This window comes from Corvus brachyrhynchos, unplaced genomic scaffold, assembly GCF_000691975.1.
Source record: "Corvus brachyrhynchos isolate BGI_N302 unplaced genomic scaffold, ASM69197v1 scaffold91, whole genome shotgun sequence".
NCBI classification, from domain to species: Eukaryota; Metazoa; Chordata; class Aves; order Passeriformes; family Corvidae; genus Corvus; species Corvus brachyrhynchos.
In genome coordinates this window covers 1,613,086-1,637,371 of record NW_008236442.1, presented here as the reverse complement: position 1 = coordinate 1,637,371, position 24,286 = coordinate 1,613,086, and the positions used below count along the sequence as shown (strand labels likewise).

At 42.7% G+C, this 24,286-nt stretch overlaps 1 long non-coding RNA gene across 8 annotated transcripts in view; it reads left to right on the top strand.

The window, feature by feature from the left end:
- LOC108449858 overlaps window positions 1-24,286 on the top strand; it is a 61,336-nt gene that overhangs the window by 16,559 nt on the left and 20,491 nt on the right. For 6 of the 8 annotated variants that reach the window (XR_001866153.1, XR_001866152.1, XR_001866155.1 and 3 more), the window contains exon 2: window positions 13,135-13,222. This is a non-coding gene — a long non-coding RNA (uncharacterized LOC108449858). Of the gene's footprint in view, window positions 1-13,134; window positions 13,228-13,930; window positions 13,980-24,286 lie in introns of those variants that run through there. The other 2 variants (XR_001866151.1, XR_001866154.1) reach the window with 2 other exon arrangements.

Here is a 24,286-nt window from a genome sequence, read left to right as displayed (position 1 = left end):
ATCGCTGCTGTGTGAAGGGAGGCCCTTTCACTGCCAGCAGTGTGCAGCATGCTGCCTCTGAGAAAGAGAGAGTGAAGAAGGAAACAAAGCATGTGGGTGAGATGCACAACAAATGAAACCTCTGGATAACCCCGTGTCAGTAAATCACTTGCCTCAAACACCAGCACTTCATTCCTCAACATGCCGTGAAATCGTGTAAAAGCAGGGCTTCACATCCTGTGTATTTGAAGCTGAAGCTTTACTTAAATGCAGAAAATAGCAGATCTTGGGAAAACTCTGCAGGGTCATTCCATACCACAGGATGTACCTGAGAGTGGTGTTGGAGTCAAAACATCCCATGGTAAAGGTGGAAGTGGGGAAATACCTATGCTACGGTATTTGGGTACATGGTAATTTGGGCAAGTTATATTGAATCTCTACAGAAAATCAAACCAAGCTCCATCCACAGGGGACCAGCCTCAGTTCTGTACATTTGTGGCAAGCTGTAACCTTTCTGTGCAATGTAAGGTCCCTTTCCAGACCCTCATACACAAAAAAAACCATTTAATTGTAAAAAAACTCCCATTAGTTACTAAATAACCAAGATAACTATTGCCATACAGTGGCTATGGGTAATATAGAATTCCCAATTAAATTATATATGTGCTGGAATTGGGCCAGAAAGAGCACTTTGGGCAATCTTTCCTCTGCCTCCCTGCGCTGTCCCCACTATGCAGCCCCCCAGAGAGCCCAGGCCAGATGCAGCCCATGTGTTTGGATAGATTTGCTCCTTTGCTCTTCCTTTGGTAGGCAGGGCAGAAGTAGAGAGGATCTCTGTGTGTGCATATGTGTATTTTCAGGCACATGAAGGAATTCAATGCCTTTATTAATGCTGTTTTATTAGAGGACTTAAAACACACTGATGAGCTCTTGAAACGGCTCAAAAATGCAAATTCTTCTGCCTCTTGCATCTTTTTGTGATAGTGGTTGCTCAGAAATCCTGTGATTAAGGCAGTAAAATGTGGCTTCCAGCTGAAGCTGAATTGTGGTGTAATACTGCTGCAGACTCCTGGGTGCTGCTGCATGGAAACACAGTTCTAGGTAATTGCCTGTGTTTTCCAAATGGTGTTAAATTTCAAATCCAGATGCAAATTATGGTAACGCCCACTGTCTTTCAGGCTTTAACAGAACCACCAGCTCCAGCCAACTGTGGCCACACATAAAAGAAAATCGTGCAAATAGCTGTGTTATGTATTGCTTCTTGTATGAAATGTTGACATTTGGATGTGTTTATGATGCACGGATGCTGGTAGAAAGGAAAAGGGGTGAAGTGGGTGGGTGGGCACAGTGTTGGACAGCTGCCCCTGCACAACTGACTGCACTCAAGTGTGACCCATTGTAGGCAAGAGGAGTTGAGCAGAGGGATATCCCCACTGTGAGTTCAAGGAAACTGTGCTTTGGATTTGCTTTATTTCAGAATGAAAGTTCGGTTGTAAACTGGATAAAGTCTACTTTGTGTTTTACTAGTAGCATCCCTGAATCTGCAGGGACAAGGCAAATGGGGGAAAAACAAGCATATAGAGGGGCTTTCTCTTAACAGAGGTTGTAGATCAGCAGTAAACAAGTGCAAACTGTTTTGGAGGGTCTGCTTTTGTGCACCAGAGGCAAGCTCTCATCCCTGGATGTCCCTGCGAAGCTGAAAGCTGAGAGCTCAGAGCTGCTTCTCTGGAGGGTCCTTGAACAGCCTTCCACCAGGAGTAGCTGGTTGGGGCTATGCCTGGAGAGCTCTGAGACTCCTGACCTTCAGCTCAGCTCTAGGGTTTAATCTCCTCTCTACTGTGGAAGAAGCTTTGTCTGGTTTGTTTTACTCAGCACAGAAATGTGCACATCTCTTTCTTCCAGCCTGAGACTGTTCTCATCTTTAAGTCTTGCTGAACAAATGAGCTATTGTTCACTAGTTCTGAGAGCTGTTTGTTAGTTAAGAAAAATAAAAAATCTCCTTTTTCTCTTGTAGCAGAGAAAGTTAACTGTAGTAACAACTGGATTTACACTACTTTGTTTAAAAAAAATTCTAATAAATGTTTAACACTTTAACAAGGTTCAATACACGCTCCAGCAGCATTGCATCTGTTTCCTATGCTCTTTTTTTAAGCTTGGCATACAAAGTACCATTTAAACACCATGGTGAAAAGGGCAAGCATTCGATTTAATGCCTTTGAAATAATTCTGGAATTAAATCCTGGGCAATGTATCTCAGTCGAGCAGTGTTGCATGTAGCCACATGCAGCTAATGAGCCATCAAAAGCAATGCTTTAAATCCCTTTATTTCTGCTGTCATAACACAAATCATGAACCTTGATTCTAAATCAAATACAGGTAAAAGAAAAAAGGGGAAAAGTAAAATGAGGAAAAAGGAGGGAGTAGTTTCATGGCTAATTGGAAAGAAATTTGAAACAGTGGGGGCTTCTTTCAACACTATTAATCACCTCTGCTGGAACATCCTTCACAAACCAAGCTTTTCTTGTCCCCGTTGCTATTTTCCCTCTTTAACATGGTACAAAATGTACATAATCATTGTTGTTCTTGAAAGCCATTTCTCTCATGCTGTGGTGGAAGGGCTCAGAGTACAGGCCTGTCACAGATCCCCTTGGGCTTGGTGGGGGCTGCAGGTTTTTTGCCTTCACCTAGTGCCCTGAACTCACCAGTAAGGACATGGCTGCTCCCGCCTCGTGGCCTGTGGGGGAAACATGCTGATGTTTTTTACACAGTCCAGCACAGCACAGCTGAGACACCAAAGATGTAATGCAATGAATGTAAGAATCTGGAATGGGAGGTGGGGGGAAGAGGATATTTGTGTACAGAGTCAAAACATGGGTTCTGCCAGCACTTCTCCTACCTTGTTTTCCCCCTGGCAAGGTAAACATATGCAGCAGCTTTAAATCCATGCAGGTTGCCTCCAGGCAGCTTAATGGCCAGTGTAAAATGAGTGATGGATGTTAGCCAGCTCCATAACCATGAGCATTCACCTTGCTAAAATCCTTGAGATACTTGAAAGGAGAAGTCTCTGCTGAGGGCTATCCAGGGTTCCTGCTGCCCTCGAGCAGAGGATCAGCACTGGCAATGTATGGATAGCACCAGTGATCTTGGCCACCTTGATTTTCACAGGGACTATAGGGGCATCAAAGTATTCCCACCCTGTTTTCCATTTGGTTAAGCTACTTGCCAGCAAAACAGCTGGATGGGTACTCAGTGTGTATAATTACTACTACTACTATTACTATTAGTAGTAGTAGTGTTATTATTAGTATTAGTATTTTAAAGGAGAGAAGTCACTGCACCTAAGCAGGCTAGTAGCTGTGAAGTGAGGGGCTGTGTACTCCACATATGCCATTCTCAGTGTCTTTTCTTGGCTGGTTTATGTTTTGAACAGCTTCATGGGGAGGGGTTTAAATGACTCATGTCAGAGATCCTTTAATTGCATGATGCTGATGGAAGCTGGAAAATGAGCAGCTGTAACAAGCACCATTGTGTTGGGTGAATGGGGTTTGAAGGCTTACACATAGTAACGCCCAAAGAAAAAAATGGGGGAGAAGGGAAAGGTTGTTATTGCTGGTACAGCTGCATCAGTGGTGCACAGAGGAATTAACCTGTGCTGAGATGTCATGGAGGGGATCAGTCCTGGAGTTGCGTTGGAATGTTATGGCTCAGCGTCCCCACACTGCTCCCACATGCACAAAGCCACGTGCACATGTGGATCACATTCACATGTGGAAAGGTGCTCCTTTGCAGTATTCTCAAGTGGTGAGTGAAGAAGCCTGAGTAGGAATTTGTAACTACAATAATCCTTTCAAAAATAATTCATAATCTAGTAAGCAATAATGAAAAATACTTAGGAGAGTGGAGGAAAGATCTGTATAAGTCCTTCAGGCTGCTGTGTTAACCAGGGTATTCCCAAACTCTTATTGTTTATCTTTGTAATGTAATTTTTGAGCAAAACAATGTTTTTACATTCTTATTTAAATGTTATCATCAGCTCTCACTAATGGAGTGGTTAAGAGGTTATAGCATTTTACCAGGATTTACCAGAGTTTTCTCTGGTTTTGATCCTCAGGCAATATGACTCAGATTTTTGTGAGATGCTTAACTCCCTGGCAAAAGAGGTACAGAAAATAAATCAAGCTTTACCATTGTAATTAAAATAGTATTTTCAACTTTAAAGTGTTTTTGTCTATGTGTTTATACAGCATACACAAATTCTGCCGGTTTTTTTCCTGCGGTGGAAATTCTATTCATGTCTTTAAAAAACCCCTGGTCCTCTGTATTGAGCATACATTAATATGATCAATAGAGATATTTTTCACATTCCATTGCAAATATTTATAAACTATGCACCACTGCAATTTACTCTAAAATGTATTTTCTCTCACAAGGCTTTCCTGTTTGTCATGGTATTTATCTAACTGGAAAACACTGAAAAACGGGAATGTGTTAACAGAACAAGCTAGAAGGATACAAATCATCCTCTTTCTTCCCCTCTGTGGGAATAACGTGAATATTTATAGATCTGGAAAGCTTACAGGAGTCTGTAATAAGTAAGAGCAGAGCCAGTCTTTGTGCTGATGTCATTTCTTGCTTTGACCTGAACATCCATCAGTTAGGAGCTGTAGCACCAAGGAGACCGAATCAAATCAGTCATTTGCACTTAAGCCAAATTTGTGGGTGTGTTTTCCATTAAAATTGCAGTAGAGCAGGAAAAAGTTACAGAGCTCCACAAGGATAACGCTGTTTGCAGCACATGGCGAAAAAGACACTTGAATGCCATTGTCCTGGGGAGGGGGAAGAAAGTGGCTGCTTGTTTTTAGACATTGCTGTGAAGTTGCCTGGGTCAAACACAAGACCTATCTGACAGGCTTGTCTGGGGCAGCTAGCGGTGCTCCCGTGTGGAATTTAGCAGGGTTCCCAGGCCATGGAAGCCGTCATCTTTTGCCAAACTGTTCTATGTGCAAGGTGGGTAGGATTTTATGAGAAGTGAGAGCATGCTGATAACACAAAAGAGGAGGTTCCAGTGAGCTCCTCTCACTTATTGAAGCCAACTGATGGAGCGGGGAAAGGAGGAGGGTTAGCACAATCCAGTGGGAAAGCAGAGAGCAGAAAAAGCACTTCAAAGCAAAGGCTGAGCAGGGGTCAGGAGCAGTGTCAGGTCCAAAGAGAAATGGAGAGGGGAAAACCTGAACTCCCTGCAACTGCCCTGACAATGAGAGCAGTGTCGGGTACTAGAGGGAAGAGGGAGGCTGGCTAAAACGGATACACCACAGGGAAAACATTAGAGAAATCTGAAAGAAAGAAAACTAAAGACAAGCAGGGTATCTCACAAAAAAACCCAGTGAAAGCTGTCGTGTTGTCTTGTCTTTTCTGAGTTTCCAGGAAGCAGGTAGGAGCAGGGCTCCCGAAAGTGAGTGGGAATGTGCATGTGTCTTGTAAGAGGAGATGCAAGGTTGGGGTTTAGCATAGCTCATTCTTCATACAACTCTGTCATGCAAAGGTCACATTGGAGTTTGTTATTGTTGGCTTTAGGACTGAAAGCCTAATTCTGACTGGGACAAAGTCACTCTTTCTGTAATATGAGAACAGCCCAAGTTAAAGCTGCAGGATAGATCCTCAGTTCCTTGTTCATATATAGCCAAAACTAATCAATAAAATATATTTAAAGACTCACTTGGGATCACAGATCTTATAAAACCCTTCTAGAATGTTTAGCTTTTACCAAAGTGTGTTGCCTGAGGATGTTCTGCGGGCATTGAAGCAACTGCATCCTACAACAGTAGGTCATAGAGGAATTGGGAAGCTATCTGTTATAAAATGTCCTTAGTAAAATAATGTATTGTCTCAGGATGGAGGCAAAGCAGCCTCAAGCAAAGAACATAGGGCAGGAGTAATGGATTGTGTTAAATCTGGCTTTGGAAGGGGAGAGAAAATAAGTGTCGAGTGTGACGTTGGGGTCACATCCCCACAACTGACTGCTGTGTCCACATGCAAGGGCTGGTAGGAACTGGGGTATAGGGCATGTATGGGGCCACACATGCAGGAATGACAAGCATTCCCTTCAGGAGAAGTCTGACTAGCTGATACCAAAGCAGAGAGGAGGTTCCTACTGACTTGTACCAAAGCACTGGCCCTTTGCCTGGTTGCTGGCAAGCTGCTTGGCAAGCTCTCAGGGAGTCTGGGTTTCCAGGGCCTGCTGGCTCGGTGCCTCTCAGCCATTCAGACTGCTCCTGGCTCTGGTATACAGAGGTTTAGATAGATGTGTGTCCCAGCAGCTGCCTGGGTTGAGGGTACCCAGCTCCATGGTTTCCATTTGGAGAAGTCAGCAGTCTGGCAACCTCTGCTGTGCCCTTCTGACAGCCTGGGGACAGGCTTGAGGACACCTGGCTCCCTCTTGGGCTACTGGAGAGAAAAGATGTCCCTGGCAGCTCAAGGGACCAAAAAATAGGAATCTCAACCATTGTCTAATTTGGAAAAACTTAATATTGTTTTGATGGGTTTTCTTTCTCATTTCCTGTCTATAAAGAATGCTCTAATATCTGGTCTTCTCTCCAAAACAGAATGATGATAATTTTATTCCAAACTTCCCATGGACTAAATTTCAGTCATTCTACCCTCCAGATTAATCAGATTCTCTTTTGCACGCCTGTTGTCCAGACCACAGTCTCTGTTTTTCTGTGCTTGTCCAACTGATCCCTCTGGCCGAGAACAACCCCAAAATACAGTAAGATCTTATAGTTAAGAGAAAATTCCAAGTTACAGAGCAAATTGACACAGAAAAATTCAGTGTCCGAGAGCATCAGTTATGTTAATAATTATCAAAGGAGGAAGAATCAGTATGGGAGATTGTGGCTTCCCCTCTCATTGTGATGATTTCTGAGCCAGAATCTCAATGATGAAGTCATACTGTCCCCAATGAAAAGGTGAAATACATAAAAATTTAAGAGAATGGCTGTGCACCAGTGTTTCAGTGTGGTGATGCGATGTTTTTATTGTATTTTTGTATGTTTCTACCCTAATGGTTCATCCCTACCTTCCCCACTTTGATTCCCAGTTGGTTTGCCGCAGATTCAAGCCACTCCCCCGCTGCTCCCAATATGGTTATCCCCTCCCTTTGTTCTGGCTCCTTCCCTGCCAATTGCCCAAACCCCTCCCGGAGTTCTGGATTGTTCTGTGCCTGTCACCCAAGCCCTCCCTAATTACCCTTATATGGTCCCCATCAATCCCCCAGGACCCTGCCCCCTCGGATACCTCCCCTCTTGGAAATCCCCGAAACCTAGACATTGGGGAATGTGACTCCTCTCCCTCCACCCACCAAGACCATTGGCCCAGATGTAACTCCTTTCCTTCAGCATCCCTCCCTCCTAATCCGCCTATTGGTCCCTAGTTGGGTTACTCCCCCTGTTCAACCCTCCTTTATAAGGTATGGTCGCTCTGCAAGTGTTGCTTGTTTACCGTGGATCCCCTTCAATGAACCTGGATTACCTCCTGTGGCAAGCTTCCCTGCTACTTTTTGTCTTTCCCTTGGTCGAGGGCTGCTGATTGCCAGATTGCCACAGTGCCTGGGAGCCTGTGCTCCCCTGGGTAGAGCAGAGGCTTCAGAGGAGCAGCTTTAAAGCTCCGTGCCTCCAGCTGCTCCCCACTCCTGCTGCACACCGCTGGAGCTAGCCTGGGCAGTGGGCAGCAGCGGTCACTGCGACACTGCAGTGTATTGGTTGTTAAGAAATCTTCAGTTACAAGGGAGTGAGGAAGGAGTTTCTTGGTTTGTTTTAATGCTGTGGACTGCTAGATACCTGCAGGAGGAAAACATGCTGTGTGCTCAGAGCAAATGCATGGACATCGGAGATTGCTGGGTGTCTTGACCCTGGAAATAACATCTGGGATGGTAGTTCATCACTCCTGTGCAGACAACAGCCTTGTCCAAAATCTTCAGTTGTCCCCATGCTAGTGTGGGTGTCATGACTCAATTCTCTCTGCCTTTCCTTGCTACCAGGGGAAGTGGTAACATGCTCAAGAATCTCATCTGTGCCCTGGGTGACATGCCTTGTCCTGGGATTGCCAGTCTGGTGCCTGCAATAACTCACAGCAATCTTTATCTGTGGCTTTTGGGAGCTGATGAGGTTTGCATCTTAGACATGCAGCACCTTAGACATGAGAGGATGTTCTAGAGAGTCTATGCTGCATCAAAAAAAGAAAGGATCCAAAAATGCCCCTCCACATTAAGAAATTCAATTATTAAAGGCTCTCCATTTCAGGGGATCTGTGATAGAGCTTTTGGGAATTTAAATTAGCAGGTCAGGTTGGCATGTCATGAATGCCCCTTCTCATACTGCAGTATTATTTTTAATCAAACTGTTAAAAAATAATGCTTTTAAAAGAAACAAAAGCCACTTCAGGAGAACATTGTGTTCTGAAGTACCCCAAATAATAACGCTGCTTCAAATTCCTGCTCGGTGAGGAGACCAGGACAAGCTTGGGACTTCCTATTATGAGACCTGAGCCACCACCACTGATGAGAAATGGAGTAAGAAGGATGGAAGGGAGTCTGTAACAACACAGGCAAGGCTGCTCTCTAAAACTGGCCCTTTACATAACCTGGGGTGTTAGCAATACCTTTGCTGGGGTTTGTTTTAATAGCTCTCAGTAGATAGGACTGATTGGCAGTGGCGGGGCTCACACCCTGCCTTGGAGGAGTAGTCTGGAGCGGGCAGTGGCACTGTGAACCTCCACACCCTGCCACCAGCATGCCCAGGCCTGCCACCAGCACGCCCAGCCCCGAGGAGACCACATTCCACTCATCCCCCATGCCCTTTGGCTCCTGCTCTCCCTGCTGAGCCTGGCAAAAAGGCCTCCAATTACTTCTAATTGCAGTGACGGTTTTGCACGAGGTCGGACACCGTCCACTGCGGCTGGGAAGGAGCAGCCACCTCATTAGGCCACTGCTGCCTGTCAGTGGTGGCTGCTCTGTCACAGCTAATGGGGCTCTGTGCTGCACAGATCTGCATCCCCACGACAGCTGCATGGAGACCATCATGCAGAGGTGGTCAGAGACCTTTGGGTGGCCCCACTGCACCCACATGCTCCTCAATCCTGAGGTTTCTTTTCTTTACAGGGAGCAGTGCTGTATAAAATTGAGTGGTCCAAGGACAGATCCAGTCCAAGCCAAATTAAGTTGTAACCTCTGACGTGGTGAAGAAGCACTCCCCTTTCCATTTTTTATGCTGTACCTGCAAAAAAGGCTTGTGAACAATATAGTACAGCTTGAGTTTGTTCAGGTTAGAAGAAATCTGGGGATTGGTGGGTTGTCTGAGGGATTGATACATACACAAGCAAACAAGGATTGTGGAAAGGTGGGAAGCTGGAAGAGAAGGAGTAAAATCATGTGTGGAGGAGAGCTGGCCTGATCTCCCACCCCCAAGAGAAAGAACAGTTCTCTAGTCCCTACAATTACTACACCTAAAATCATGGCTAAATAGTCTCAGAGGAGCTGGGAGAAGGCGCCAGAGAAGTGTAAATTACCATGGCTTCAAAAAGCCATGGTTCTAGAAAGAATAGCATGTTCTACAGAGAATGGCAGCACTGAGAACAGCTCTCTTCCTTGTGTGCAGCATAACTACACAGGGATGATTTTTGTGCTGTAGGATTTTGAGTCACTTGCTGAAGTTTGAGGTGTCCAAAAGTGAATGGGGTTTATGCATATGATTTCAGGAACAGGATTTTGCACTCCCTAAGATCAGACATTCATTTCAGAAATGGTTACTCAGGGAAAGTATGATTGCACACCTTGTTCTTGCAGAAGGTTTAGTTGCATGTCAGTTAAAAGTTGCAGAATGCAAACACAGCTTTGGGGTACCCCGCTATGAGCTCTGTGTGTCTCAACACACAGGGAGATGTTAATCCCATTTCTGATGGCCTCTAAGCAACTGTGTGCCTGCTAGCAGCAGCTTCCTAAAATGTAGTCACAGAGATGTTTCAGGCGTCTTCCCTATTCTTCTGAGGCATTGGATAACACAAATGCCTCTTACAATGGTATTTAATAGCTCACTGCTTTGCAATTCAAAAGCAGGCAGTAATAAAACACCCCTAGAATGTAGAAGCTCTTTCTCCACCCTGCCAATAAACTCTTGAATTACTTGCACATCGCATTTAATTCTTTCATTGTAGCAAAAAGAAAGTTCAGCTGATGTGCTCATTTAAGCAAGATGTTAGTGTCACTCTGTTCTACTTCTTGGTGCTGCATCCATCCTTAGTCTCTAGGAATGTGCTTTTCGATGCAATTGGATTTAGGTTGTTCACTGGTTGGTTTTTGTGACCTTCCTTCTATTCCAGCAATTTGGTTCCTGGGGGCAGCAGAAGGTTTCCTCTGGAGACAGATCCTTATGACATTCTGTTGGTTCCCTTCTCCCTTCTGTCATTGCCTTCTGCTCCCTCTCCTGTTACTTCTTCCTTTGTAATGGCTGTTAAAGGAGGAAGGGGCCATTGGTGCTTACAATACACTGGACCCTCAGCCTGGATTGTTGCTCTTAATTTTGTAGAATTGCTGTGTAATGCTGAAAGAATGTGAGCAATATTTATGGTATTGTGTATTACAATAGCAGCCAGAGGCCCAAAGCAAACACAAGGGCCTTTGTGCTTCCCATCATGCAAACAGAAGTCCTACACCATGAAACATCAAAATGGACAAGACAAGCATTGAGCTGGGGAATGTCCAGTCACTGGGAGTTTCCCACTTCTTAAGCACTCACATTTTGAGACTGAGATTCTCTCTGTAGAGCTGGAATAATAATTTCCTCTGTCCATGTTGTGTTGAAATCTTTGTTATATGTTAAAAGTTTGTCTGTTCTGGTGTTGAGCAACAATAAACAACATTTCATTTTACTTTTCCTTTTAATATCCCTTTTTCTCTGAGACTATGTTTGCATACATTCACTTTCTCCTCACCTCCCTCTCTTGTTTAAGCACAGATCCACAGCAAATCCATCAATCCCAAACCAGCCATTATACCTTTTTTCCTCTTGAGGAATGCATTTATGTGTGTAGCAAGGTTCACCAAGCTCACTAAAGCTTAAAAATCTGTGTGATTGCTCACATTTACATAACCAGATGTAAAACTGGCTGAACACCTTTCAAAACATGACTAGAAACCTGTGCTTTACCTTCTGCTTTGTTTAGGGAAACCAGACTTAAAAGAGTATGTTGTCTTCCTTTGGAAAGGTTTTGCCTTTTATGTTGATCTAAGCTGAGGTGTCTTGAGGGTAGGTTAATGCACTGCAGGACTTGGGACAGCCCAAAGCTCTGGGGGTCTGGAAAAGTCAAGCATGGACTCATGAATTCTACCTCTACAAAAACCTGCTTAATGCTCAACAGACTCAAATAAGAAGTATTTTATACTGTAGAACTTAGACCACAGGAGCAGAGAGTGAAAGATTAAGGGTTGGTTCAGTCTTGGAGAGACTGTCCTAAGCAGGAAGAGACAGGAGATCACAGAAAAATTAAAGGATGGCTCTAATGGGGTGTTAGCCAGCCTCCCCTGCACATTCTGACTCTTCAGCTGCCAAAAGCTCAGGAAGCTGAGAGTATTCCTATCCTGAGGAACCGAACTGCAAAAAAATCACTATCCTTAACAGAGAAATTCGCAACTCTTACATTCATCATATTCTGTATTATATTATGAGGCCTTTACATCTCACAGCTGTATCAGGGTGACCACAATGAAACAGTTGAAGTGTCATGATGCTTTACAGTTCATTTGGTAAGTCAGAGTTGTGTTGTCAGCTTAGCAAAAACTGATAAAGCAAAAAAGGTAAAACATTGTCTTTCTTTTCTGAAGAGACCAGTTTTGCATTTTAAAAAAATAAAGAAATCTTGCAATTAAAGTAGATGACTGAAGGCACTGTAGTACTTGCAGATATTGGGGTCATGTGCTGTGTAAGAGAAGAACCCTCTTGCCCTGAGAACTGGGCAAAGCCTACCAGTAGTGTATATTTGACCTGTATCTTTCTGGAGACCAATGATGACAAGGGGTACTCAGAGTTCCCATTCCAAGCACAGCCTTGTTCAAGACTCTGTGGGTGAACATGAGCCCTAATTGGTGTTTTTACCCGTAAAACAGCTCAGGTGAAGAGCAGATTCTTGGCTTGGCTTTCTCCCAGCTTACGGGGTACAGTTCACTTGAGGTAAAGAACGTCAGTCATTGTTCTCTGCTGGCAGAATGCCTGGGAAATAGGGTACACCTGGTTACCAGAAACCTTCGATGGATCTTTTCCATCAGTTAAAGACTACATGAAGAACTGCATTTTTCTAAATCTGGTGTAGAAAGTGTATGGAAAACATTTGAAGAAGGCTACCTGGCAGTTAATGCTGGTAAATGTTATTTTAAAGCCTTTGATAAGGACTCCAATGTTGCATTAGTAACAGATGTCATGAGGACAAAACCAAATGTCAACAGGTTCTCAGAGTAAGGCAGTAAAGCCTTAGGTACATTCTGTTACCTTAAGATGAATTTTTGTCTTTGTGGCACTCTTGCACAAACCGGAAAGTCAGCTTTTGAATAGGATGTGATGCTCGTATTTAAAAAAAAAAGAAGAAACCAGCATCTACAGCAGATATAACAAGTGAAGTGTTTTTCCATTTAGGCATTTTTGTTGCTGAAACTGTGGGGTTTTTTGTTGGGATTTTTTTTTTGGCAAAAACATAGTAAAAGAATGTTTGGCACAAAACTAAGTAGTCTTGTACCCTAAATGTACATAATGGGCTCCAATAAGCTGAGGATGTATTTGACTGGGAGTAAAGTTGCAGGGTGTGCCCCATAAGAAAGCAACATATTTTGGACAAAAGCAATATTTAGAAATGGAACTTTCAAGGTCCTTCTGAGCTTCTAAATCTTTTTGTCTCTGACAGGTGTGTTGACACAGAATGTGCTTTTTGAGCTCTTGCAGGGTGTAACAATATTTAATATTCATCAGGGTTTTGTAGAAAAATATTACATTGCTGCCTGATAATTGGTATGGAAATATTTATTCCTTATATAGTAACATGATTAAAAATGGCACTTCAGGAAATTATGAAAACTCCTCCTTACCATGCTTTTCCATGGCTACTGTTTCATTTCAGATTGAACATAGGAAGAACCCACAGCTACGGTTACCTAATGGTGCCAGAAGAGCACAATCCTCTTTCACCTTTTCTTGCACTGTTAATGGTAAGGTATGAATCACAGTTACTGCTGGGTATGCCTTTATAATGATGTATGGTGTTCAGACGTGCATATCTGTAATTAATGAGAGGGAGTTGCATGGCTAATTCCCTGTACACTGCTGACATCCTGTCTGCAGCTTTGTCCCTGATCTTTTACTTACGTGCCTCCAACAGCCGGTTATTGCATTACATCCTTGTATTATATAAATAAAGCCTTGACCTTTGTCCTTTGCAATATTGGTTCAGCGCAGTCTTAATTCAATTTAGAAAAGAAGCCTGAGCATTAAAACCATTTGAATCTCCTTACACACCTCAAACGTTGATGGGACTATTTCTACTTAACAGAAAGCACTAAGGCTAAGAAATGCCTTCTAGCTTTTTGTCGTTGACAAATGAGTGTGTGTTCCTTCACATTGAAACTATGCAGGAAGCCCTCTCTGGGCAGGGAGTACACGTCCTCCTCCGCATTGCAAGGCAGCATGGGTCTACAGAAACTGTTAGCAATGCAGTATTTTGTTTATTATTTCATCAAACAATTCTGAAACAATAACCCTTTTGAGGCAAGTTCCTCTCCCTGCTGCAGGCAAATCTCCAGTACTTTTCTTATTTTTCCCCGTTACCACATTCTATAGCTTATTTAAGGCTTATGTGTCTGCATCCTCCCTGATAAAGCCAGGCTGACACTAGAAATATTGCAGTGCATTAAGACAGACAGCTCGTGGGTATACTGGTTTTGGAAGCTCAGGTCCTCTCCAGGAAAGGTCTGATCTCTTTTCCCTGTCACCATCCATGTGGTTGTGTTGGGTTTTTTTGCAATGTGTGTGTTAAAAGTGGAGGTAAGCAGGGTGCTTATGTCTCTGGGTGTCTAAACCCTGTTACTGTTGAGCTTCAGCTCCCCACCGATTGAAAATGGGGATAAAGGTGCTTAATTATCTTCTGTGGATATTTTGGGATAAATTCATTAAAGATTTATTAGAGTATTAGAGCTAGACACAATCTGGCTTTTATTAAAATCATCATGATTGTAATGCTGTTAGTACCTCCGTGCAAATCCTAGCAAAAGTAATTTTTTTATAATGAGGAGAAACAGATCCTCTAATTATCCAGAACAACTCAAATTAGCACCACAAATAACTGCTAAAAGTTGAGACTGCATGATGTGAAGTGTAATTGATTTTTAATATGGTAGGGCACAGCTGCTGTTAAGTGATGTACAGTGTCATTTTCTCCTGTTGGATGTTTAGTAATGTTTTGAAGAAACCTGCATGTGATTTATACCATTGCTAGAGATTTGGGGGAGCAGAAGCCTGAGAGAAACAAGAAAAGGAAAACAAACAGTTTGCTTGAATTTTTCATCCATTGCCACTTCCACTTTTTCTTGTTTAATAAGAATTGGCTTTAAATCAGTTTTAGATTATTTGTAGATTTTAAACTGAATGCAGTTACAAAATCAGAACTAAGAATTTTTATTTTTATTTTATTTTTCATTTCAGATTGTTACCCTTAGTAGAGGAAAAAGGATTCCTAGCAAACCTCTACTTTTCCTTTGGGAGAAATAAAATAAACCTAGAGCACTGATAAGCTGATTTACTCCATTTAGATTCCCCCTGCCCCTCACTTTTGGGACAGTTATGTGTAAGCAGTGATTGCATGAAGCTGCCTAGATTCCATGTAAATGATACATCTCTGGCATATGGGAGTTTTTGTAAATCATTTAAAGCAAGGCATTCTTCTATGCTTGGCAGAGGAAGGACACAGAGAGCTTTTGTACCTCAGTTGCATCAAATTGAATATTTCTTTAATCACGCTGGAGAAGAATGCACTTGATTGCATTCTGTGAGTTGTGCAGTTATTGTTTTTGGGTAGACCTGGTGGGTAGTGAATGACCTGACTCCTCACTGCCACTACCCACCCACCTCCTTGAATCTACCAGCTCTTCTCCCTTGGGCAATACCTGCTCCACTGGAGTAGTAATTGTGCAACAGTCAAAAGAAAAGAATGTGAGGGAATAGCCATTAATAAAAAAGTTGGCAGCCTCCTGTGAGGAGAGCTATTTTCACATGAAAATCTTCTCCACAGTAATGAAGCCTTGCTTCACTTGAAGTCTTAACAGGTAGTTGCACAGAAGGTGATTTCCAGGTAAAGATTTTTTTTTTTCTCCTGAAAGAAGGGTGAATACTCTCTATTTAAAAACAGACCAAAAGCACAGACTGTCAAAGAATTAGTACCTAGTGCAGAAGTTTAATGCTTGCAGTTTTTCCCTAATAAGATGGTAAAAAGACAGTAACTCTTATATAACAGATTATTAATCCTCCAGAAGAGGGAAACTGATGAAAACTTGTGACTGTTTCTGCATATGACTATGTGGTGACATACTTAATTTTGAAGTCTATCAAATCTGAACCTTTCCCTCCCCTTTTTCATTTACAGAAAACAGTGAAGGTAAGGCCAAAACTAGAAAAGAGATATTGTTCTGTCATCAATTTAGACATTTTCCTCGGAAATATTATGAAAAATATTAAGTGGAAAAAATGCATTTCACCATTTTAGTATGCTCAGTTTTAACTCATAAACTCAAAGATTAAAGTAGTCACTTTAATTAATCTATTCTCAATCCCCAGTCAAAAACAGTGGAGTGGAGCCCTGTTCTGCTGGGGTATTAAATTGACAGAGTCAAGAGTACCAGAAAGCTCACAGCAATCACAATCCTTGGCCTCAGTTTATGAGCTACTTACCAATTTGACAAATGTAATGCCAATTTAACAAATGTAACTTTTTCAGTGAAGGACTCATTCTGATGTAATTGTGTTTTCTGATAGTGGGGAGAAAGGAGTTAAACTGCTGCTGGTGCTTTCCCTCTGAAGAAAGAGCAGTGGTGCATCTGCAGCCAGCCTTTCCCTGCTGCTTCGGCGCACTGTGCTCAGCATAGAAGGGATAAGCCTCTCCCAGGAGGCAGACAGGGTAATGCTATTAATTGGGAGCAAGAAATACTCATCCCATGTTTGGAGCGACTACTAGAAAGCAATGCGTGACATCCTAAACCAACAGGATGAACACATCTCATTCCTACTGAGCTCTACAAGCGTGTTGGGGCAGAGCTTTGCCCATCCTATTTTCATTGAATCCACATGTTAGAGGCTGTATTTTCACCATGGTCAGCAAAATCTCTGGATATACATGTCTGCACAACACAGGTGCAAGCATTTGGTTTATCATCCCCATCTGGAAGTGTGGCAGCCTGGGCTGGGAGCCACGCTTTGTGTGCTGAGGAGTGGAACTCGGCCTGGGTGACACAAACAAAAATGGACTTCCTAGCTGCAAGCACTTCACATCTGGTGGGACCCAAGCAAGTGCATGGCTGCCTCTGCCCATGTGTGTAGATATATCAAATGTAAACATGAATCCAGTTAATTTTCACACACTTTTTACAGCTTCCCCTGTCTCAGCAGAGGGCTCCGAGAGCCCTCCTCCTTCTTGATCTTGCTGGGAAAGCCTGGATTTATGACAACTTAGACTGTTCCTTCGATGCACACTGGGACAGATAAAGCCAGATGTGGGACAGTGGCTTTATCGCAGCAAGGGAGAGAGATGAGCCAGGCTGGGGGCAGATTCAGCCTCATTTATCCATATTGTCATCTTAATTTATCAGCCACTGCCACAGAGAACAGGGAAGCCAGACTGATAGAAGGGAAAGGCTTCTTTAAAGAAAGACCAAGGATGTCATAAAATGTCTTAAATTGGGAGGAAGGGCTTAGTTGTCAATCAGTGGTTTCCTGCTCACAGTGTTCCTGGCATGGCTTTCTAGATAAGTACATCCCTAAATACAGTATCTGGGACGGGAGGTGATTTGTCTCCCCAGTTTGATGCTTGCTCTTTGAACCAGAACCATGGAAGAGGAAAACATCAATGATTTCTCATATGTGATTTTTTTTTTTCTTTTTCCTGTGAGTATCTGGGGTCCATTGGAAGCAGCAGCAGTGCTCTGCTAGTGCAGCAGGTAGCCAAACATCAGGAGAGGAAAGCAAAGAAGGGAAAAGTTGCTTGGCCGTGCATGGGGATCTGTGAGTCCCACCAAGGTTCAGGATGCCAGGGTGTGGTGCTCTGGTGGGGCGGTGGCCCTGGGTGCTGGGACCAGGCTCTCCTTCTGTTAGTGGGTGTATGGGGCAGTGGCCCCGACATGGCCAGTGAATCAGAGCCCGGACTCGCCCTGCAATCAGCACCACTGTGCTCAGGAAATGAGGCACCTGTCCCACTTCCTCTCATTTAATGGGTTTAAGTGGAAAAGGCTATGATATTTGTTCCTTTTTCTCAGGGACTTCATGTGCTCTGGAGATCCCTGAGGTATGAACAGCCTCAGGGACCTTCCTTTGGGAACCACGTCCTGGTATCTTCACCACAGCACCAAAGCTGAGGCTGTTCATGGGATACCCATGAACCAAACTGTTGAGAGCATGGCAGAATTTCCTGATGCTATCTGAGCTTCCTTTCACCATGTTCCCAAAGAGAGCAGTGGAAACTGCTGCTGAACAAAAAACCCCATCCTCTTTTTTTTTTTTTCCAGGTCAGAATAGCTTTGGGAGGTGGTTCTTTAACTCTCACTGAACTTTTGCCAAACCAGTAGTGTTCTCAGAGAGGAATGTCGAGTGCTTAACTACAATAAATTTTTGTCAGAAAGAGAATAAATAGCACACCACCACATGTGCCAGAACAAAACCTGTCTGTGTGGTGTTTGGGTAGGTTTTAACCATAGCTCCACTTAAAGGATGTGTACATTATACTGCTTTCTGTGGGGAAGGGAGGGAAAGGAGACTCTCCCAAAGCTGGAAATGATGCACACAATTTCATTTCACCCCTACATAGGTGTGAGTTTAGGTAACTGGAGACATTGGTCTTACCTGCATGTCCTTCATTTTTACCTGCTTATCACTGTTTGCAAAGCTCTGCAGATACAGAAGTAAAGACAAAATGGACTGAACCTAAAATACGAAATGTTGTCACTTCTGTGATCTCGGAAGCATAGAAGGGTTTGGGTTGGAATGGACCTGGAGACCATCGCATTCCAACCCCCTGCCATGGGCAGGACACCTTCCACTAGACCAGGTTGCTCAAAGCCCCATCCAACCCAGCCTTGAACACTTCCAGGGATGGGGCATCCACAGGTTTTTGGGTTTTCTGGGCAACCTATGCCAGGGCCTCACCACCCTCCCAGTAAAGAATTACCTATCTGCTGTGACTAAAATCTTGGTGGGTATTTTTTTCCTTTAAATCCTTTTACAAGGCCTGAAGTTTTAACCAATGAACATGGTAGAGATCTGTAGACACCCATCTAAACTCAAGTTATTCTGGATTTCTGATCTTTCCTCTCTCCACCTTTATAAGGATTTTTAAATATCCTTATAAATCCTTATTTCAGCCATTGTTCACGAAGTAACTAACAATATTAACATAAACCATGTAAACAAGGCAGCATTACACAATGGCAATGTCTGACACTATTCATTGATATTTCTAGGTATGATAGTTACCTTCTCCTTGTTGCTGCCTGCTCAGAGAGAGCCGCCCCTCCCCGAGACTGGTCAAACAGCCATGTGCTCTGAAACCCCTTTGTTCCAAATCGGGGGCAAAACTGAAAGTAACTCAAACTCTGGAGCAGTGTCCGATTGGCCAGTTACCCCAGGTCCACCCCTAGCTCTCCCCTTTCCTTTCTCATGAATAAAAGAGGGAGCTCAGAGTGGGCCTGCTCTCTTTGGCTTTGCTCCCTTCTGCTAACTTCCCCTGTGTGTCTCTGTCTCTGATCTAATTACAGGATTAAGGCATAAGCCAAGGGCTATATTTCTACCTCTTTGCTTCTCCTCATGGTATTGGCTTTGCAGCTACCATTTATTTGCCACTTTCAGAGCTACTGAAGTGCCAGATTGCCTGTGCCGTCCCTCTAGACGGCTCGAGGTTTTCTGAGGCACTGAACTGAGAGCTTAGCCACTTAAATGCTGTGTTTCCACATCTCCTTTTTTGAATTTTATTTTGTTTGGACTGTACCCATTCTTTTCTTTCTAATGTTTGGGATTTTTCCAGTTGATGAATGTAGGATTTCATTCTCTGTCTTACAAAACATGGACCAGCCTGGCTTTTCTCATTAACTTCTTTATTAGCATAAGCACCACCACCTGTAACATTCATCATGTGGGCAGCAGCATGACGCTGGGAGCTGGATAAAATGGATAACCCATATTCTCTCTTAGAGTTAAATGCCAGGATGGAACGATATTGCAAGTTCAGCTTTCAGGACAGGGTTTAGGGTTTTTTTCTTCAATTATTTTGCAGGAGTACAATAAAAAATAGTTAGGGAGCTACTCTTAAGAGGCTGAAATCCAAAGGAGATCAAACTCTGGCTCATTTGGCACAGGGATGCCAAGCAACCATGCAGGACTGGAAACTTCTCATTGGTAAGAATGGCTAGAGTAAAATCAAAAGAAGAGCACAGTCTTTTATTCAAAGTCATGCAATTTATTACTCCACTATAGGTTCACCAGAAGAATATAATACCTTGCTGTAATAGTAACTAGGAAAGTACTTTAAGGTTTTAAAGCAGGATGTGCAGTTCATGCTGGTTACTGAATGATAAATGATACAGGCTGCACAGAAAAACTATACAAACACATTATTTCAGCTAGCACAGCAAAGCACTTCAGATATAAATTAAAAATAACCACAGTCTTGTGGTCCCTGTCAGTTATTTACAAGCCTCTTGAAATATTTCCTTATCTGCCTTTCTCATAAGAAATTAGGCAATTAGAGTGTAAGTCTGAAGCCAGAGAACATCAAATAGTGAATCATTATGGCATCATTACATGGGAAGTAGGAACAAAGGGAAGGCCAAAAGAAAACACAAAGGTTTTTCATCTTCAGGAAATCTATTTTAAATTAAATTGAAATAAAAGCCTTAAATAAGTTTAACGTAATTCTGAGGAAAAGGCAGTTGCACAATGAAGAGGTATTTGCAGTCTGAAATTCAACTTTGTGCTGTTCGGGATATTTCTAAACAGGAAAAAATTTTCCTGTCATTGAACTAGTCACAAATCTTTGTATAGGAGTATCTTCCATGAAAGAGAAAGATAAATGTGGTCCAGAAGTCCGGTGACTCAGGAGTTTCATAAGTTGGGAAAAAAAGGAAATATATCAGTGTATATGCGTTCCTTATTAACTCTTAATTGCATAGTAAATGTATGATCAATATTTATGTATCTTTGAAAATGCATTGTGTAACAACTATCAGAAGAAAGTCTTTCAGGACCAATAGAGTTGGGATTTTGAGAGTTGTGGGTATTCTTGTTCTGGTTTGGGTTTTTTTCACAATTTGAATATTGACTTAATTTCTTCTCTTCTGATTCAGCATTGGAGCACATTTCAAGATAATGAATGTGTTTTAGTTTTCCTTCAGGTCAAAATTCCATCTTGGTTAAAAAAGCATTACATTCCCTACAAACCAAATCAGACATTCAAAATATATCCAGCTCCCCTCAGCATCAAAAGCAGGAGGAATCAGCAAGTCTCAGGCTTGATCCTAATTTGACAATTTTAAGGTAACATCTTTTGACATTGTCTGTAACAGATGCAGATAAAATGAGCCATTGGTGTTCAGGAAAGGAGTTGTTGATATCCTCTTCTGCTTGTGCTCTATAAAAGATGAAATCAGAAAACTGATCCTCACACTCACCAAAAATTGCAGTCTGATCACGACAGGCAGGACTGATGGCTTTGATTGCTGAACTCTTCACACAGTCCTCCCCTCAGCTGCACTGCTATTCACTGGAGCAATTGGCCATCATACCTGGGCAATATTCTGTCATGTAAAAAAAAAAAAAAGAAAAAGCCCATTTAAGTTTTTTGTTCAATTATTTCTTCTTTTAAATAAATTGTGTCAAGGCAGGGCAAATTGTGTGGAAAAGACACTATTTGAACAGACTCAGATTTGCTAAAACCCAGTGACTCTTTTAAGGACACCTCTGTATCCTGTATTTAGTATTGGTCAGTCCTAAGAATGTGATTGTACTCAAGTTTGCTCTTGAGTACCCACCTGAAGAAAGAGAACCTAATACTTTTTCCTGACCTCAAATGTGCTGTAAGGCAGTAAATGGCTGAAATTTCATTTTGCGAAGGATGAGAATGCTCTGAGGCAGTTAACGTAGTTAAAAATATGTCATTCTTGATTTGAGAAATGGCAGGATTGAGAATTGAGTATTTTGGGTAAATTGAGTACTGGGTCACCAGGTCTACATGAAACAGAGGTGAGAAATATACAGGTAATAATGACAGCTGGCAATCACATGCCACTGTTCACAAAGGACAAGCTATAGCAAACTGAGTCAAGAAAAGGAAATCCTTGATGTTACTCTGAAAAAAATTATTAAAAGCAATTTTAGAATATTCAGCTTGGATTCAGAGCAAAACATATTACTTCTAATAAGGATGTGAACATTTTAACAACAGTATTTAACCCACTCTTTGTATGGACTCACACCACTTACAGAAATGGTGAGGAACCTCTCACCATCCTATTGAGAGGTGAAGGCAATAGAGATGCTGAGCAAGATGATTTTTTGCCTTTTCTTTTTACCCCTTTTATATACCTTTTTATAGCTTTTTGTATTTTTAGTGGGTTTTAGCCTACATTCTTAGACTTATTTTGTTAAGCTAGGAGGCTAAACAAACATCTTAGAAGCCTCGTAGTTAGGGATCAGAAAGCTCCAGACACCAAGGTCCTCTCCAGAACACATTTTCTAAACTAAGAACCATCCAGGGGGAAGGTTCCTTGGGGAGGGGGGCTCACTTAAGCCTCTCTTTGGGGAATCTCTGATAGATATGCTAATTAGTAACACCTGTAATGTTATACCCGATCTATCGTGTGTGTGCACTGTGGTGTGCATTTCAGCACATTCCACCTGGACGTGGTGCACCTAACGATCCTTAAAATAAATACTGAGGTAAAACCCCTTTTTCCCTTCTAACCATCTTTGAGTCTTGATTTTAAGACCAGGAAAAGGCATCAAGAGGACTTGCTGAGCAAATTCATTTTCCAGTTTAGAAATACCAAACAGCTTCTCAGAGCAAGTGTTAGTTAGTTATCTCCTTTCTTGTGTTGTGCCTGTCTTTGAATCCTTTCCTCTCAATAAACACATGAGCTTTACTGTTTGTTGTGAGGAAAAGTCTAAGTCACAAAATGTGAATAATACTAACTTACACATTTCTAAGGGCCTGAGAGAGAATGAGGATCCATCATGCAAGGTGCTGTCTAAACATGTAACCAGTACTTAGAGTCTGAGTAAATAAAACAGCAACAGAAAAGCAGTGATTCACAACAACCCAGAAGAAGAAGCAACAGACTGGAGTCAGTCCAGCTGCTCTGAAATCTCGTCCATTGCCTTTTCCACTGGATATTGCTGTACTGACATTGGATCCTGCAAAAAGTATTGGATGATATATGCGAAATGGGAGGCTTATCACAGTTATCTCTGCAATGTCTGGCACCAGAAGGATTTAAAAAACAGGCATTGAATTATAGAGGCATAGCTCTATCCCGAGCATGTCTGTTCAGTGCAGTAATGCGTAACTGCTTGATTATCGTCAATGAAATCTTCTGCTGCTACTCATCTCTACCTGTCTCCAAATACATTGAGATCAGCGTCTAGATTTATTTCTTGCTCTTGGTCTCAGATATAGCAATTAAAGAAATGTTCTGTATTGCTGAGAGCACCAGATGTGTGCAGTGGAGCATCCTATACTGACAAGCATTTTGCTTTTAATATTTCCTTTGGGAACACATCGGCTTCTGGTTTTATTTTTCTGTTTATACTTTGTTTTTCTGTTTTATGGCACTATTTCCTTGATGGAGTTTTCCTGTTTCTTGCCTTGGAGAATGGTTTGGGGTAGCATGGATTATGGCACAGCAGCATTAAGAGTTGTCTCCTGGTTTTGTTTTCAGTTTTTTAAGGTCATTTTAAGTTTTTTATTTGACTGTTCCTGTATGGAATAAACAATGAAAAATATCTACTGATTCTGAAACCTGAATTGTGAATCATGCTGATGTCTTCCTGGACCATCTTGATATCTCTCTTGTCTTCCTGGACCTGGGACGAGACTTAACATATATATGACAAGATTTCTTTAGGAGCAAAGCTTTTTAGTCACGGACGTTGCAAGCCTTCTTTTGCCTGCACCCTAGAAATGGTGGACACCTAGAAGGTGGCAGGTGATTTTCCCTCAAAGTCTGTTTGCAGATTTTGTCCTTCAGTCTAACTTTCAGATGGTTCTTCACTGCAGAGTGGAACAAGATGCTGAGTTGCAATCTCAGTGCTGGAGTGCGGCAGCAGGCATATTCTAATGATTTAGAGAAATCTGATCTATTTTTCTCTGGGATACTGTTGGGGTTTAGGATTTTTCCTTTTGTTTCTTTCTCTCAGGGAATTTTCTCCCATATGGTGCTAGGAGACAGTAACAACCAGGTACTTAAGAGAGACAAAAGAAGTTGCCACAGCTCAGAAGAGGGGTGCAGCTGGTTACTCTCTCTTTACCTGGGGGTTTCTCTGGGAAGGGCAGCAATATGGTGAGATTCGGGCTGGGGGAAGAGGTTGGGTGCAGCACCAAGTGTTCCCTTGCTCTCTTGTTTTTGGAGGAGGAGGGTCAAGCTGCTGCTTGGTGGGGGAAATCACTGCCACCGCCAGAGCTTAGCCCTGCCGTTTTACCCTGCCACAGGTCAGCCTTTGTTCATGAGAGCAGCCACGGACCTTACTGGGACCTTACTGGCACCCTGCCTCACTGGAAAGGACCCTTGCCATCTGTTCGGGTGCCTCAGGGGAAAAGACTGGGACCCTGACCCGCTCCCCCTTCCCAGAGGGCATGTCTCCCCGGCTGCGTGCAGCAGCTGCTGCACAAGCCTGGCTGCGCCACTGTCCAGCTCCGCTGCTTTCTGCCGCTGCCTCAGGCTGTTTTCGGTACACTCTAACCCACACCCCCTGCCTGCCGGGACCCAACAGCTCCTCCTACAGCTGCGGAGCTTCTGATACATTTTCCT